A 6,010-nucleotide genomic window follows, 5' to 3' on the forward strand; every position below is an offset into this window, starting at 1 on the left:
CGGAAGAAAGACAATAAAAGGCTGACATTAATACCAAGAACTAACAGTAAGATTAAACAGCAAAAAACGGTGTCGTTTGACTAACTGCAATTTTTGTCCAACAACCAGTATGAAGATAAATATGAATAGACTTAAGCGTCTAAGTATTATATTCGAGGTGTCTTCATTGAATCATACAACTTAGATACTTATTTTTTTTTCTATTTGTATAACCATTAGCAGCATGTTTGCACTATAACTAACAAATTTAAAACATTTTAGCAATAATCCATCTATAATATGAATACATTTCCTGTTCCCTATATACATTTAAATATATAAAATATATCAAAGTATCAGGAAACACAAGGATCGATTATTGCAAAGCTTGTATTATATTTGCAAAAGAATAATCAAAGATTAAAAAAATACATATTTTACAAAACTTTATTGTACATTTTTTTAAATAAGCAATTTATGAATAAACTTAAATTATTTAAAGATGGATCAAAAGACACAGATCTTTGGAGAGTTAAAAAAAAATAATGGCACAGTTAAATAATTATTACCTAAGTTATTTAATGTCATTTGACACTCTTCACTCTCTATAAGAGTTTCTCCATAAGCAGTTTGGTATTAAGTTCTGAAAATATAAAAACAAATGTATCCCTCATATAGTTTTAGGGTTAAAAACTATTGAATCATACGTATTATATATATGCCAAAGATTATTATCATATTTTGGAAAAACTCACAAAATCTGATAAATAGGCCTATATACAGCATCCTAAAATCTATGCAAGTGTAAATTTCTACTATTAATGATTAACTTTTTTATAACTAACAAACTAGACACAAGTGACACTCTAAATCAGAGGTGTCAAACTCCAGTCCTCAGGGGCCACCGTTCTGCAGTTTTTAGATGTGCCACAGGTACAAAACACTGGAATGAAATGGCTTCATTACCTCCTTCTTGTGTAAATAAGTTCTCCAGAACCTTGCTATGACCTAATTATTCTATTTGGGTGTGGTGTAGCACAGGCACATCTAAAGGTTGCAGGACACCGGCCCTTGAGGACTGGATCGTTTGACACCCCTGCTCTAAACAAAGCCCCCACTAATCCCCACCACACACACACACACACACACACACACACCAAAGAACCAGTTAAGGTTATAGCCTACATCTGTAACTTCAAATTATAGCTCATATTCGCCTCCCATAGACAGACAGTATAGGCATATCATACACTTTCTGACTCCTTAGAGTCTGTTGAATAAAGTCTTAAATCTGGTGTTTTGTAAACAAAATTGTTCTTTTTTTAAAAATAAAAAATAAGTAGGTTTATTTGAGACCAGAAACATTATGATTCCTTTTATTTTGTAGTTTCTGTTTATTTATTTAGGATATTTTAAATGTCTTCCAGTTGCAGTGTTAAATGTTCATTCAAATTTAAAGTTTGAGAATGAAGAGGACTTCTTCCCCTTTGGTCCTCCGCTCAGCAGCTTCTTTCTTTTCATTTGGGTTTTTATTTTCCATCACAGCATAATAAATGCTGATGAAAATAATTAATCTCTGATTTCATGTTTCTCCTTTCTATGTGTGTCTGAGCAGGGAGAGTTTCATCAGGTGTCCCACAGCAGCTTGATGGAATCGGACTCCGGAACAGTCAGTAATGAGCCGAACGGGTCGGCGGTGTGTCGCTACAACCCGCTCATCTGAGGAGCCTTTGGTGGGGGAGATTTGAGATCAAACAACCTGAAAACGGCATCACCTGTTGAGTTTGAGTCGCTACGTCACACTGAGCTGATGGACGCTGGAAGAGAGGAGACGCAGCGAGCTTTTCCTGCTGGGCAGATCTGAGAGAAGAAAATGAGGATTTAACTATACCGTCCTGATGAGAAGCTGCTTTCAGACCCAGATGAACTCCATCTATCCATGCCTGGTTCCCTTCATTCTTCCATCCATCCATCCATCCATCCATCCATCCATCCATCCATCCATCCATCCATCCATCCATCCATCCATCCATCCATCCATCCATCCATCCATCCATCCATCCGACCGGCCGGCCCACCTTGTCATTATTCCTATGTTTACTGTATCTAGAATGTTTTACTTCATCTCCAATGTTTAACACAAAAGGAAACTTTTCCGGAGATAAAATTTGACATCTGATAAACATTGGCAATAATGTTAAACATCAAGGAATAGCGTTAAGCATTATCCTTGATTAAATAAAAAATCGGAGACAACGTTAAATATCCTAGGCATTAAATGCTAAACAGAAGAGACAAAGTTAAACATTCAGTGAATAATTTAGACATCCTGTTTTCAAATGGTGATTAATGTGCAGATACACTTAAAGTTTAACATTAGGCGCTAGTTAAAGCAATTTTAATAAAGTGCAAAGGTGCTCATAAAGTGCTGTACAAGTTAGCTCAATAAAACTGGTGCCAGTGATGAAGACCTCTGGCCCATTTGGGACAAATAAGTGTCCACACCTTGCCATCATCTGACTCATATGAGGTGGGACCCTTTGTTCATTTACAAACCAGTCACAAGTCCATCCATCTGTTCTGTTGAGGATTATGTTTTATTCAACTGTCCAACCTTTTAAAAACAAAATATATCTTCAGATATTTTTTTTCTCCTATTCATGACATTTAAACCTGTTTGTCCTGTTAAGTGTTTCATAATTTCTTGCTGCTTCTTAGCCATGTTATTGAGCAATGTAACTTTCTCATGAAATGCATTTTAGAATATTTGTTTTATTTTTTTTTTTGTGGTGCATGGTGTTTATTTTTACCATTTTGACTGGCAGAAAGAAATATGCTCACCTCGATATAACTGTAGATCACACCCATCCACATTACACAAACATCTGCCTGAGAGTGCTAAAGTCCAGAAGGCATTGTAACTTTGGGTAATAAAACAGTAATAATTATGCCAACAGTGTATGGTGGAATACTACGGGGGGAAATTTCCCCCATAACAGTACAGTACTTACTGTTTTATCAAATAATTTTTGGTACACAGAGCTAATATAGCTAGTATAACATATAATTGTGACTTAAAATACAAAACTTGCAAAGATGAACCTCCATAGTATCCCAATGCATTTGCAGAGTCTATGGGTTGCATGTTTTACAAAGAAGTTCTGAACAAAAAGTTCTGAACTCCTATATGACTGCTTGTAGAAGAGGGATTTGTGAAGATTGTATCTCAAGGTTGTCGATGGGGCGTCTATAAGAGCAGAACAGCCTGGAAGACTCTGCACAGCTAAATGACTGAACCTAGATATCGCAGCAACCCTCAGGTGGATTTTCATTGTGTTAAAAGCCATTTTATTTGCTGGGAAATACTTTAAGATCTTATTAAGAAAAGCAGCTCTGAATCGTGGCCTCATTTTGTTATTTTCTTTTACACGATTAGATTCTCCCAAGGTGAGAGGGTCACTTGTTTTCCATAGATTTAGAATACTGAATATAATATAAAAATATAAAATTAGACATTATGGGAAAAAGGAAAATGTTTTACTGTAAAAAGATATATAATTGGAGAGCAGAGAGCAAATATTTAATTATACACTAAAAAACAATGTCACATTCAAGGAGGTCTTCTGATGCAAAAATGCTTTTGTGTTTGATAGGGCATTTATTTAATCTCTCTTAGGTATTTAAAGAACTACGGCATTGTTGTCTGGAGGTGCTTGTATGTCAACGTGTAGTGGCCATCTGCTGTGCAAAGTTAACTGTTCGAGTCCCGCTCCATACCGGTGATACAGCGTTAGGCGGTGGTAAAAACTTTTTTCGAGACAGGAGAAATGCGAGTTTAATAGCCCTACAAAAAGCGTCTAATGTACTCTTAATTTAAATTAATCAATCAACCGTTTCAGCTAAAGAAGTGTTTTTGGGTGTCAAATGTGAACCGCCACAAACTAATCTCCTAAACGAGTTATTTAATGTAAGAATACAGTAACTGATAGGATGGCTTTATTTGGATGCTTTTTGACAAGTCCCGAAGTAAAATACTTGCTCATGTTAACTATATTTAATTGTTTTTCATGATTTTTTTCTGTTTCCTTCTCTTAATTTGCTGCTTGAATATTACTTCTATTTCTTGAGGCATAGTTTAACGTATTTATTTCAGTTTCAAATTCTGTAAAGTAGTCAAGAATAGCGTAACAATTGCTATTGGCTGTTTAATGAGAAAACTGTAAAGTTTCAATGGATTCAGTCCGCTTTCACAACAAAAGAGCTTCCTACAATTTTTAGTGAACAACGTAATTTATGCTGGTGTAATTCTCGGTAATGTGTTGATAAATGGAGGCAATCTGACCGGGTATCTGAAACTCGTACAGTTGTAAAAGTGTTAACTTGTAACAAAAGCTTAATTGTTTTTTTAACACAGGGAAAACGTAATTTCGAGCCAGCCAGGAGTCGAACCTAGAATCTTCTGATCCGTAGTCAGACGCGTTATCCATTGCGCCACTGGCCCGAGATACGGCATGCAGAATTTGAAACGCTATTCCATAATTGAATCGATCAAAAATTAGTTCTTCCTAGTTTGTGTTTTCTACATTTAAAGCTGACAATAGCTACGCTAATTCGTTTATTTTATACATTTTAGAACAAAAGGAAAGACTTACATAATTTTTCGTCGTGTTTTAATGCGAAACGTATATAAATAACCAGAACGAAAGTTTATATACAAATTTTAGTTTTTAATGGAATACTACATTTAAAAGATTAACTTTTTTGGTGTACATTTGACAAATCTGGCATCCTGCTGTTACACTGAGTGGTGTTATCATAATGTGTCTCCAGAGGGCGCTGTTAAATAACAAAACTACAGCGAAACCTCGAGAAATGTTTGGGATTCAAATCAAGCTACTTTATTACAGACGAACTTCATGTCTCTGTATTGTGTACGAAACACTAATATTTTATGCTAACATTATCTATTAAATTCTGTAGTGTGCTGTTTGCTACATCTGTCAGTATATGACACAATAATACAGTCTATATTTCAAAATAAAATATATATCTGTATTCTACAATACATTTGGTAGTTGTTAGTTAATGGAGCAGAATATGTTTGAGAAGAGCATAAAGGTGTTTTGGCCATGTAATTAAAAACCTACATCTTGTTTTGAACCCCCATATTGTTAGATGTATCAAAATGTTGTTTCATTATGATGAGATGGAAAAATTATATTAAATTTCCAGTAGGTGGTTAGAGTACCCAATGTGGACTATGTTTGAGCCCAAACCAGAAAGACTTAAACCCAAGTTAGTTAAGCACTTTTTATGTGTTTTAAGTCATGTGGTAAATGCAATAGCATATTGCACGTTTTCTACTATTATGCAGCCATTTTACACAAACCTCTAAGCTGTGTGATTACACCTTTTAACTATGCACTTTTTTCTCAAATAAATATTTCTTTCTACTATTCTTCAGTATGTTTCAGTGCAGCACTGTACATGTACAATGAAGCACTGTATAAAAATCAAGCTTCTTGAGCAATGACATATTGTAACTTACAGTCCTTGTCGAGTTTATCAATGACTTATCTGCTGCATCACTGTCAAATCGGTGGTTCCCATTTACCTATTTAAAAACATATTTTGGTATTATGTTCTTCTTTTTAAGAAGCTCGCTGTTTGGGTGTTTCCATTTGCTGTAATTTTTACTGAAATAAATGAACTTTTCCATAATAATCCGATTTATTAAGAGGCTCCTGTGACTCGTTAGGCCCCTATGTCTCACGTTTAAGGATAGGTTTAAGTGGTTACTTAGGCAACAGCGCCCTCTAGAGTAATAAAATCCGATGATCACTGAATATGGTCCAAGAAAACATCTCTTCGCACAACAAACCATCATATGATTTGTTATTTTGTGTTTTAGCGTTATTTTTTAGCCGACGGATGTGATTAAATAAACTCCTGCTTGTTCAGTGACATGGTTTCCTGAGGAAGGCATGGTGAATTTGACAAAAAATTCACCAACCTCAACCATGTTTGAGGT

General features: G+C 35.0%; 1 non-coding gene across 1 annotated transcript; it reads right to left on the reverse strand.

Moving 5' to 3' along the window:
* Positions 1-4,407: 4,407 nt before the first annotated feature.
* On the reverse strand, positions 4,408-4,480 carry trnar-acg (transfer RNA arginine (anticodon ACG)). Its single transcript has one exon. It is a non-coding gene; the product is annotated as a tRNA-Arg (tRNA).
* Positions 4,481-6,010: the final 1,530 nt, after the last annotated feature.

Source organism: Poecilia mexicana, unplaced genomic scaffold, assembly GCF_051168715.1.
Source record: "Poecilia mexicana isolate PSO_F unplaced genomic scaffold, ASM5116871v1 scaffold_6, whole genome shotgun sequence".
Classification (NCBI taxonomy): Eukaryota; Metazoa; Chordata; class Actinopteri; order Cyprinodontiformes; family Poeciliidae; genus Poecilia; species Poecilia mexicana.